Source organism: Rhinopithecus roxellana, chromosome 18 (assembly GCF_007565055.1).
Source record: "Rhinopithecus roxellana isolate Shanxi Qingling chromosome 18, ASM756505v1, whole genome shotgun sequence".
Lineage (NCBI taxonomy): Eukaryota > Metazoa > Chordata > Mammalia > Primates > Cercopithecidae > Rhinopithecus > Rhinopithecus roxellana.
This window is the reverse complement of record NC_044566.1, coordinates 59,592,418-59,604,996: the sequence shown is the minus strand read 5'-3', so window position 1 is coordinate 59,604,996 and position 12,579 is coordinate 59,592,418.

Genomic DNA, 12,579 nt, shown 5'->3' with positions numbered 1-12,579 from the left:
ATGGAAGGAGCTTCAGCAGCCAGCATGTCTCCATTCCAGGGAGAAAGCAGGAGGAAGAGGGGCTGGTCTTCTTTTAAAAAAACTTGCCATAAGTTACACCCCACCACTGGCCATGTTCCAGACAACTCTCACTGGCCTCTTGTTGAACTCACCCACCTCTGTAGCCCTTGGCCACTCAGTCACTCCTGCATGGACTCTGATCTGGCCCGACAGCACCTTGCCTCCTGCCTGCATCCTGCATATCTTGTTCCAAGGCTTCCCCATTGCTGCTGAGACCTGAGGAGCCACAGAGTCCACGTGATACCCATGCAAGCATGATCCAGAAATGCAGATGAGTTATTGCTTCACAGGCAGAGCTTTGGCCAAGGGGAGTTGAGAGCGGTCAGCGTGAATCAGATAAGCTCTTCTCCCCTCCAGTCCCCACTTCCAGTAGTTCATTTGCCTTTTGGGACAGGGCCCTGTGAAATTAAGTAGTCAGTTGCACTGTCTCTCTTGGTTACATATCCTCATATAGGCTCTCTCTCCTCCCCTGCCTTACTTCCCCTGTCCCTCATCTCTGCTTTCCTGGGATTGCATTCCCTAACAAATTAGTAGCACATACAGTTTTATGTCAGGTTCTATTTTCTTGGGAACCCAGGCTGAGGCAGGGCAGAGCTTGGTGAGATGGCCATATTCCATTGCTAAGGGGGCCGAACAATGTAGTATTTTAGCTGGTAATATTGACATCTCTAATAAGATCAGATTTATGTTGCTAAGGAAGGGTGGTAGAAGCCTCTGCTATGTTGACACACGGTATACAGAAAAGTAAATCCAGTGATGGCAGACAGTAAGCAGGAGCAGGGCTACATCAAGGACTGTGTCTACAACTGGCTCAGTCTCAACTGCAGTCCAAGTCGACATTGAAAAATTCCATCGGCTGCATTTTTGCTAAGCTGGAGATGCTGGTGCCTTTGGGAATGCAACACAGGGACAAAATCAGAGTGAGACAAATTGCACCAGCTGAGATTGTTTTTTCCTCTTGAGTCTAGAAGAGTCCCACTATCTAGATGCAGCCTGCAGCTACAGTCCCCAGTGGCATGGTATAATTCCAGCTAAGCTGCTTCTAGAGAAGATGGTCTTAGGAGATCTTGGCTTCTGTGCCAATAAAGTGACTCAAGAGGCTGCTCAGCTGCCCCCAGAGGTCTATTATTTTTTATCAGGACTGTGGAAAGTGGGAGTTAGTAGGTGCCAGTGGAAGTGAAGTAAGGTGGGGAGACTAGATGAAAATAGAAGTTCAAGATTTAAAAAGATTTAAGAAGCCTTACTCTCATGGGGCAGGGCCATTGGCACCAAGAAAGCAGCTGGTTAAGATGCAAGTGAGTTGGGCATGGTGGCTCACGCCGTAATCCCAGCACTTTGAGGGGCCGAGGCAGGAGGATGACTTGAGTCCAGGAATTCAACACCAGCCAGGCCAGGATAGCAAGACCAAGTCTCCAAAATAATAAAAATTTTTTAAAAATTAGCTGGGCATGATGGTATGTACCTGTAGTCCCACCTATTTGGGAGGCTGAGGCAGGAAGATCGCTTGAACCCAGGAGTTCAAGGCTGTACTGAGCTATCATGGTACCACTGCACTCCAGCTTGGGTGACAGGAGTGAGACCCTATCTCTAAAAGAAAAAAAATTAAAAAGAAGAAACCAAAATAGTTGAAGTTGGAGAAACAAAATGAGGTTACTCAGAGACCTTTAAGGATGGAAGATGAGAACAAGGCCTAAGGAGTTTGATCTGTGTGGACGTTTTTCTTGGTTGCGCATACAGGGGCTGGCACCTTAGGCTTGATTCTTTTCGGTTCAGTTCTTTTTTTCTTTCTAATTTTGGACATTACTTGCAAAATACAAAATATCTGGAAAGCTTCACACCTAAAACATATTATTGATCAGTGAATACCTAAATAGGGATTAGTTGATAAATCCTGACAGCATAGGACCCTTGGTTGTGGGGTGTGGGGATGTGGGGCTGGAATGTGGAAATGTGGAAGAGAGCACCTGGGGCCTGAAGCAGACAAAAGGACAGAGTCACCAGTAAAGAGCTGGCTGAAGTCCATAGCATTTGATTCCCTTCTGTAAGCAGCTCATCAAAGCTCCAGAATGTTAGAAACACCAGGAAGAGTACAAAGAGTGCCAATGATATCACAAAATCGCAGTGCAACCCAGATTGTCTTAATAAATGACCAAAGCTAGGACAAACTTCACATCCTAATTTTATGAGGTGTTTCTCAAAGTGCAGAGAGAAAGGACGAAACCAGATAGGATGCTTTAGGCTGCAAGTAACAGAAAATCCAGACACAGTGCTCTTAAATAATACAGCCAGTTGCAGAGCTGGTTATTCAGAAGTTCAGCAGCATCTTCAGACACCCAGCATTTTCTTTCTCTCCTTCTGTGTGGTTCTGCCATCCTCAGCATGCCAGCTGGGATCGCCTCTTGGTCCCAAGGTGGCTGCCATGGACCCAGACATGGAGCAGGAATGCACAAATATTTGGTTCTCCAAGTATTTCTTCTCAAGTTCTGATTGCATCAGCAAGAAAAACTTCTCCAGAATCCCTTCAGCCAACTTCCTGTCATGTCTCATTGGCCAGAACTGCCCCTGCCCAAGCCTTTCCCTGGAAGGGAAAAGGAGCTACCACAATTGGCTTAAACTTATCTTGATACACTGCTTAGGGCTGGAGCTGGGGCCCATTTTTCCCTAAAGCACTTAGCCATGTGGAGGAGGCTGTACACCTGGTAGAAATCTTAATCTTTCTGAGACTCAGTTCATCTGTAAGACTGAACTAATAGTTGTGTGTACTTCACAGACTGGTTGTGTTGAATAAATAAGATAATGGGTGCGAAGTGTGAACCACACAGCAAATGCTCAGCTAGTGGTTGCTATGATTACAGGAGTTTCAGCTCTAGAATGTGAATCACTCCTGTCACAGAAAAAAGATCACAGCAAGGGGAGAATCACAGTTGCAGTGCCTGTGGCACTTAGAGAAAACGTTCTTTCTGTTTGATGCTGACGCACTAGTCCTCACTCTTGTGTCTTAACGGTAGTCTTTCTATCTCCCCACAAGAATTCAGGGACATTTCATGATGCTGGCATTACAATTGTCTTGTCAGCTTTTGCTGTGACAGACGAGACACAGGCTGCAGAATTTGGACAGTAAGTTAATGGAAGATTAAGCACATACATTCTCTGTGTACTGCTCAAGGGAAAACAAATATTCTTTGAGGTTTCCATCTCTGGGGTCTCAATAAGCTGCCTGGCAGATAAGGACTGCATTCCTTACGTTCTGACTGCATTCAAGGCAGGCCCTCAGGCTATAGGCCTGAGGCTCCCCAAGGCCTGTCCTGTTGCCACTCTGGCTTCCCCAAACCGGGGGACAGACAGTGAAACAGGCATATGCATCAGACACACCAACCTGCATTTGAACACTGGCTCAGCCACCTACCAGCTGTGTGATTGTATGCAAGTCACTGAACATCTCTGCAGCTCAGCTTATTATATTTCATTTTTTCATCTGGAAAGTAGGTTTAATACCTATCTTGTAAAGCTGTGAGGTTACAGATAATGCATGTGAAGTAGCTATCATCTAACATACATTCAATAAGTGATAGCCACTATTATTACTAATTGGGTACATTTTTGTGAATATGCATATATTTTATTTATTTTTAACACCTTATTATATTTGTTATGTTCTATGAGGTATAATTTACATACAGTAAAATTTGTTCATTTTAAGTGTACGGTCTAAGAAGCTTTGGCTAATGTATATCCATGTAACCACCATCATAATCGACATATGGAACATTTCTATTACCCTAAAATTGTAGGCAACCCTGACCTCCCTCTCTGGCCTCAGACAATCACTGATTTGCTTTCTGTCATAGGTTTTTTGCCTGTTATTGAGTTACGTAAAAATAGACTCATATAGTGTACAGCCTTTTGTGTCTGGCTTATTTCCCTTTGCATAATGTTTTTGAGATTTATTTAGTATCATATGTATATTAGTAGTTTGTTCCTTTATATTTCTGAATAGAATTTCATTTGCCAGTTGATAGACATTTGAACTGTTTTCAGCTTGGAGCTATAATTAATAGTGATGTTATAAACATTCACGTACAGTGTGTGCACATATGCTTTTATTTCTCTTGGGTAAATACCTTGAAATAGAATTTCTAGGTCATACGGTATGTTTAATTTTATAGGAAGCTATCAGCTGTCTGCCAAAGTGGCTGTGGCATTTTGCTCTTCCACCAACAGTGCATGAAATTTGCAGTTGCTTTAAATCCTCCCCAGTACTTGATATTGCCATTTATTTTAATTTCAGCTATTCTAATGTGTGACTGGAGGTGTCTCGTGGTTTAAATTTTCACATCTGATAGCTAGTGATGCTGAGTATCTTTTCATGTACTCATTGGACATTAGTCTGACTTGTTTTTGTGAAGTCTCTGTTCAATCTTTAGTTCAATTTTTAATTGAGTTGTTCATCTACTTGTTGTCATGTTGTAGAATTCTTGAGATATTCCGACTTCGGATGCTTTACTGATATGTTTCACAAAAAATGTCCTCCCATTTTGTGACTTGCTTTTTCTTTTTCTTAATGATACCATTTAATAAGCCCAAGTGTTTTATTTTGGTGAAGTCCAGAATATTCCATTTTTCTTCTATGGTTTGTATTTTTGTGTGCATGTTATATCTAAGTAATCATTGCCCACCTTAAGGTAACAAAGCTTGTCTGGGCCGAATGTGGTGGCTCATGCCTATAATTCCAGCACTTTGGGAGGCTGAGGTGGAAGGATCACTTGAGGCCAGGAGTTCAAGATAAACCTGGACAACATAGCATGCCTCTGTCTCTAGAAAAAGTAAAAATATTTGCTGATGTGGTGGCATGCACCTGTAGTCCTACTTTGGAGTATGAGGCAGGAGGATTGCTTGACCCTAGGAGTTTGAGGCTAGAGTGACATATTGCACTATTGCATTTCATCCAGGGCAACAGAGTGAGTCCCTGTCTCTAAAATAAACAAATTAAAAATTAATAACAGCAACAAAACAAAAACAAAGATTATATCCTACTTTAGCTTTTACGTTTAGGTTTACAATCCAGTTCAAATTAATTTTTATGCATGGTGTGAGGTAAGAGTCAAGGTGCATTTTTTCCCCTAATGGATATCCAATTTTTTGGCATCACATGTTAAAAAGACTACCCTTTCCCTATTGAGTTACCCTAGCATCTTTGTAAAGAAATTGATCATGTAAGTGTGGATCTATTTCTGGACTCTATTTTTGTCCCATTGATTCATATGTCTACCTTTATGCCAATATCACATTGTCCTGATTAAAGTAGCTTTATAGAAAGTTTGAGATCAGTACTTTCCTTTGTTCCTTTTCAAAATATTCTGGTTATTCTAGGTCTTTTGCATTCTCAAATACATTTTAGAATCAACTTGTGACTTTCTATAAATAAGTCTGCTGGGATTTTGATTAGGGTTGCATTGAATCTATAGGTCAATTTGAGGAGAAATGGCTTCTTAACAAGACTGAATTTTCTAGACCACAGATATGGTGTATTTATCCATTTATTTATGTCTTCTTTAATTTGTCTCAGTAATATTTCATAGTTATTAATGTAAAGATATTGCATATGTTTGATCCAATTCATTCCTAAGAACTTTTTTTGTTACTATAAATGAATCTTAAAAAATGTTTTTCTAGTTGTTTCTGGTATATAGAAATGTAATTGATTTTTTTTTCTTTGAGACAGAGTCTCACTCTGTTACCCAGGCTGGAGTGCAGTGGCATCATCTTGGCTCACTGTAGCCTTAATCTCTCAGGCTCAAGCTATCCTCTCACCTCAGCCCCTCAGGTTGCTATGACTACAGGTGTGTGCTACCACGCCCGGCTAATTTTTGTATTTTTTGTAGAGACAGAGTTTTACCAGGTTGCTCAGGCTGGTCTTGAACTCCTGAGCTCAAGGGATCCATCCGTCTCCCAAAGTACTGGGATTCCAGGTGTGAGCCTCAGTGTCTGACCAGAAATGTAATTGATTTTTGCATAGTCACCTGATCCCTGTGACCTTACTAAATTCACTTATTAGTTCTGGTAGCATTTTTTATGTTCTTTGGGATCTTATACATACATATTAATAATAGGTTATTTAAGAATATAGACAGATGAATTTCTTCCTTTCCAAACTACATGCTTTTATTTCCCTTTCTTGCCGATTGCATTGACTAGGCCTTTGAGTAAAATGCGGCATAGAAGCAGGGGGAGCAAAAATCCTTGCCTGGTTACTGATCTTAAGTAGAAAACATACAGTGTTTCACCATTAAGTATGATATCAGTTGTAGGATCTTCACAAATTCTGTTTATCAAATTAGAGAACTTTCCCTCTTTTTCTATTTTGATTAGAATTTTTTATCATGAATGACTGTTCAATTTTGTTAAATACAATTTTTTGCATCTATTGAGATGATCGTAGCTTTTCCTACTTTACTGTATTAGTATGATGAATTACATTGATTTTCAGATGTTAAATCAACCATTCCTGACATAAAACTTACTCAAATTTAATGTATTATTCTTTGCATATGTTGCAGAATTTGATTTGCTAATATATTTTAAGAATTTTTGTATCAATATTTATGAATGATATTGTTTTCTTTTGATATTTTTGAATGTTTTTGGTATTGGAACACTGGGTTTATAAAATAAGTTGGCAAGTGTGGTGAGCTAAATAATAGCCCCAAAGATTTGTCAATGCCCCAAGTCCCCCTAGTCTCTAAATATTACTTTTATTGATAAAAAATTGTGCAGATATGATTAAGTTAATGTTCTTGATATAAGATTATCTTGAATTATCAAGGTTGTCTGTAAACACAATCACAAGTGTCTTTGTAAATTGGAGGCAGAGGGAGATTTCACACAGACAGAAGAGGAGAAGGCACACAGAAGAGAAGGCAATGTGATCAAGGAGGCATAGTTTGTATTAATGAGACCAGAAGCAGAGGAATGCCAGCAACCACCAGCAGCTGGAAGAGGCAAGAGAAGGCTTCTTCCCCAGACTTGTTAGAGGGAACGTGGCTCTGCCCACATCTTGATTTTGGCCCAGTGATGTTGATTTTGGACTTCAGAACTCCAGAACTGTGAGGGAATACATTTCCATTTTTTTAAGCCACCCAGTTTGTGGTATTTTATTACAGCAGCCTCAGAAAACTGATGGACAAAGTATTCCTTTCTCTTGTATAGTCTGAAAGGGTTTGTGTAAAATTGGCATTATTTCTTTTTTAAAATATTTCTTAGAATTCATTTGTGAGGCTCTCTGGACATGCATTTTTTAATGCAAAAATTTCAGAATGACAATTTCAAGTTTTAAAAATTAATATAGGGCTAGTCAGGTTTTCTATTTTGTCCTGAGTCAGTTTTGGTTATTTGTGTCTTCCAAAGACTTTGTCCATTTCATTGATATAGTTGTGTTTATTGGCATAAAGTAGTTCATGATAATTTGCCTGTTCTCTTTTTAATGTCCATAGGATCTGTGGTAATGTCCTCTCCTTCATTCCTGATGATGGTTATTTGGTTCATTTGTGTGTTTTCTCTTTTGTTCTTAAACAATATAGCTAGATATGTATCACTTTTTTTGATCTTTTTAAAGAGCTACTTTTAGTTTCATTAATTTTCTCTATCATTTGTCTAATTTTTATTTTACTTATTTTTGATCCTTTTGCTTTTACTTATTTTGAACTTAATTGGTTCCTTTTGTAGCTTCTTGAAGGAAAATCATAATTGATTTCAAGCCTTTTTTCATTTCTAATATAAGCATTTGAAACTATGTATTTTCCTCTCACCATTGCTTTAGCTAATTAACATAAATTTTAATTTCTAGCATTTTCATTGTCATTTAGTTAGAAATACCTTCTGAGTTGTTTTGTCATTTCTTTCTCTGACCCATGGGTTATTTTAAAATGTAATAATTTCCAAATATCTGGGAATTTAAAAATTTTCTGTTATTGCACTCTAGTTTTATTCTGTTGTGGGTCAATAAACATGTGCTGTATGAATTCATTTTTAAAGATTTTATTGTGATTTATTTTTTGGCTTGATATATAGTTTATCCTGATGAAAGCTGCATGTGCACTTGACAATCCTACTGTTGTTAGGTAGAATGTCAATACATGCCAATTTGATCAAGTTGGTTAGTAGTTTTATTCAAGTTTTCTATAGTTTTACTGATTTTCTGTCTACTTGTTCTATCTATTACTGAAAGAGGACCCTGAGACTCTTAAACTGTTGTCTATTTTAGTTTCATTAGCTTTTGCTTTATATATTGTGGAGTTCTGCTATTAGGTGTATATAAAGTTATAATTGTTATATCTTAAAATTTTCCTGTGTCTGGAAAGCTTTCTTGTGTTAAAGTCTATTTTGTCTGATAATAATAGAGCCTCTTCATCTTTCTTATTCTTACTGTTTACATGCTATGTCTTTTTCATTATTTTACTTACTTTCTTATTTTTTCTTTTATACTTTAAGTTCTGTGATACATGTGCAGAATGTGGAGGTTTGTTATATAGGTACACAAGTGCCATGGTGGTTTGCTCCACTCATCAACCCGTCATCTACATTAGGTATTTCTCCTAATGTTATTTCTCCCGTAGCCCCCTACCCCCCAGCAGGCCTCAGTGTGTGATGTTCCCTTCCCTATGACCGTGTGTTCTCATTGTTCAGCTCCCACTTATGAATGAGAACATGTGGTGTTAGGCTTTTTGTTCCTGTGTTAGTTTGCTGAGAATGATAGTTTCCAGCTTAATCCATGTCCTTGCAAAGTATATAAGCTCATCCTTTTTTATGGCTGCATAGTATTTCATGGTGTATATGTGCCACACTTTCCTTATCCAGTCTATCATTGATGGGTTTTTGGGTTGTTTCCAAGTCTTTGCTATAGTGAACAGTGCCACAATCAACATCTGTGTGCATGTGTCTTTATAGTAGAAGTACTTACAATTCTTTGGGTATATACCCAGTAATTGGATTGCTGGGTCAAATGGTATTTCTGGTTCTGGATCCTGGAGGAATCGCCACACTGTCTTCCACAATGGTTGAACTAATTTACCTCTCATCAATGGTGTAAAAGCATTCCTATTTGTCCACATCCTCTCCAGCATCTGTTGTTTTCTGACTTTTTAATGATCACCATTCTAACTGGCATGAGATGGTATCTCACTGTGGTTTTGATTTGCATTCCTCTAATGACCAGTGGTGATGAGCTTTTTGAAATATATTTGTTGACTGCATAAATGTCTTCTTTTGAGAAGTGTCTGTTCATATCCCTTGCCCACTTTTTGATGGGGTTGCTTGTTTTTTTTCTTGTAAATTTGTTTAAGTTCCTTGTAGATTCTGGATATTAGCACTTTGTCAGATGGATAGATTGCAAAATTTTTCTCCCATTCTGTAGGTGGCCTGTCACTCTGATGATAGTTTCTTTTGCTGTGCAGAAGCTCTTTAGTTTAATTAGATCCCATTTGTCAATTTTGGCTTTTGTTGCCATTGTTTTTGGTGTTTTAGTCATGAAGTCTTTGCCCATCCCTATGTCCTGAATGGTATTGCCTGTGTTTTCTTCCAGGGTTTTTATGGTTTTAGGTCTTACATTTAAGTCTTTAATCCATCTTGAGTTAATTTTTGTATAAGGTGTAAGGAAGGGGTCCAGTTTCAGTTTTTTGTGTATGTGTAGCCAGTTTTCCCAACACCATTTATTACATAGGGAATCCTTTCTCCATTGCTTGTTTTTGTCAGGTTTGTCAAATATCAGATGGTTGTAGATGTGTGGCATTATTTCTGAGGCCTCTGTTCTGTTCATTGGTCTACATATCTGTTTTGGTACCAGTACCATGCAGTTTTGGTTACTGTAGCCTTGTGGTATAGTTTGAAGTCAGATAGCATGATGACTCCAGCTTGGTCTTTTTGCTTAGGATTGTCTTGGCTATACAGTCTCTTTTTTGGTTCCATATGAAATTTAAAGTAGTTTTTTTTCTAATTCTGTGAAGAAAGTCAATGATAGCTTGATGGGGATAACATTGGCTCTATAAATTACTTTGGGCAGTATGGCCATTTTCACAATATTGATTCTTCCTATCCATGAGTATGGAATGTTTTTCTAGTTGTTTGTGTCCTCTCTTATTTCCTTATATGTAAACTTACTGTTAAAAGCTGAGGTATTTGCCGAGAGAAAATTTGAGAAAGTAATTAGAACAAGGGGGGGGGCATGTGATAGGACATCATGCATGCAGACTTACAAAAGGCAGAGGAGGTTCAGAGAGGTGGTGGCTATTGGAGAATGAGAGAGAGGAATGTTGTCACTGAAAGTATGACAGATCCAAGGTTCAACTCATGAGTTGTAGCTCATAAAAGACATAATGGCTTTTGAAAGATAAAGAGAATTGGGGGTAGGAGGGTGGGTAAGATTAGGAAACTTAGTTGAGGCACTTTTTAACAAAAAAATCTGCAAAAATTGTGCTAATATGAAAAATGTATATTTTACGGCAACTTTGACTATTTTATACCTAAGGGTAAGCTGAGTTAGAGAAAATCTAACAATGAAAATGTTTAGAGACATTTATAGAAAGAAATAGAATGAAATGAAATAAATATCCAAAAAAGAATGACTGGAACTGGAATGTTGCCATGACTAAGAAACTATTAACCCCACTTTATAGATGAGGAAAGGACTTTACATTTTTGCATAATCTGTAAGTTTAGGGTGAATCAACACATTCTTGTTGTGTAATAAAAGATTTTTTTTTCTCCCTGTAAGACAGTAGCAAGTGAAATGTGCTCTGGGTTTATTATGTTTGTTCATAAGGAAACTCTTAAGTATTGCACTCATTCTGCTACTCAAAAAGCACCTTTAATTACCTGGCAGATGTGTCAGTGGCAAAGGAAAATGTGAAGTCCTGAACAGCTCATTAGATGAACCCTAAGATAGAATTGGTTACATTTAATTTCAAAGTTCTCTCACATTTCTCTGTAAAGGGCTTGTTGCAATACAGAATTATGAACCGGGAGGTTGTCTTATCTTGGGAAAATCTAATATTTCATCCTGTCCTTTAATGTGCTTGCCAAGGTATTTAAAGAGCTGAGTAAAAATTAGGATGACTGGGATTAGAATGATGAAAAATGGTTTAAGCACTGTAAACCACTGGGTGTAAATTCAGGAAGATAAGGTTAAGAAGCCCAGGTGTGCTGCCACATGGTAATGTCAAGGTTGAAATGTACATGGTGACATTCCACAGTGCAATGACTGACAACTGAGTGCAATTAGCTACCTCATGTAGCCAGATCTCGCAAGACTCATCAGTGGCACTGTTGGCGGCCATATCAACACCGATAGATCAGCTCATGCCCTCACCTACTGACAGCACCTCCTGCCTTGGCAAAGTTCTCTTAAGGCTGGTTTCAGTGTTCCTAGGGTTTCATGTGTGTATTCCTGAGTGATAACTCCCCTAATAGCTTTGCCATGTCTCCCTTCTCTTCCATGTTGGAGCCTGAGGAAGAGGTGTGGGGAAGGGTGAAAATATCTCCATCTAGTTCGTCTTACACTCTGTGAGCCATGGGGAACGCAGGCTGCTTGTGCTCTCAATGATAGAGGCTGCAAGGAAGCCTCTCTCTTATGCTCCTTGTAGCCTTGCTGTTCCTGGGATGCAGTTCATGAAGATGGACATGGAATAGTCCATAGAACAAACACTGCCAGACTCAAAATAGCTGTTCTCCTCTGGTTCTGAGATCTGATTACCTGGCCAAGTGGATGATTCTGTTGTCTTGGTTCCTTAAGGGGGATTTTCTACAGTTAAGCTTTCTGTTCTGTGAAGGTAGAGGTCATACTTGTCTTGTTTAGCTCTATATCACTGCAGAGTGTGCAAACAATAAACACTTATTATCTCTCTGCCTGGGACTCTCAAGTATTTTGGAAAATAGGTTCTTCTGAGGCTGGGCCCACAAGTTTGCTGGGATTGGCTATGTTCCATCTTGGGCTCAAGCTGGAACCCTCACTGAATTTAAAATGTCTCACAATGTGTCTTCTGGTAGTTACTTTATGCTTAATTGTTTTATTGCTAGAGAGCTGCGAAATTGTGATAACCTTTATTGCCCAGGCTGTTATCATTTCAAATCATGTTTTTCCTGACCTCCACTGGTTAGTTTTTTGTTTAAATGTAGACTAACATGAGCAGGTCAACATTTTCATCATGATGAAATAATTGCCCCTTGCCTTGCCACTAACAAATCATATGACCTTGGGCTAGGGTTGCTAGAGAAAACACTGACCACCCATTCAGTGTGAATTTCTGGTAAGTAATGAATAATTTTTGGTATAATTATGTCCCATGCATTTTGGTGGTGGAGCGTAGTGCCAGACTTATGCTAAAAATTCTTTTTGGTCTGAAATTCAAATTCAGTGGGTTTTCCTGTTTTTCTTTTTCTTTTTTTTGTTTCTGGACAAATCATTTTTCTTTTCTGTGTTTCTGCTTCTTCATCTACAAAATGAAGTATCAACCTTGTGTACCTTGTTAA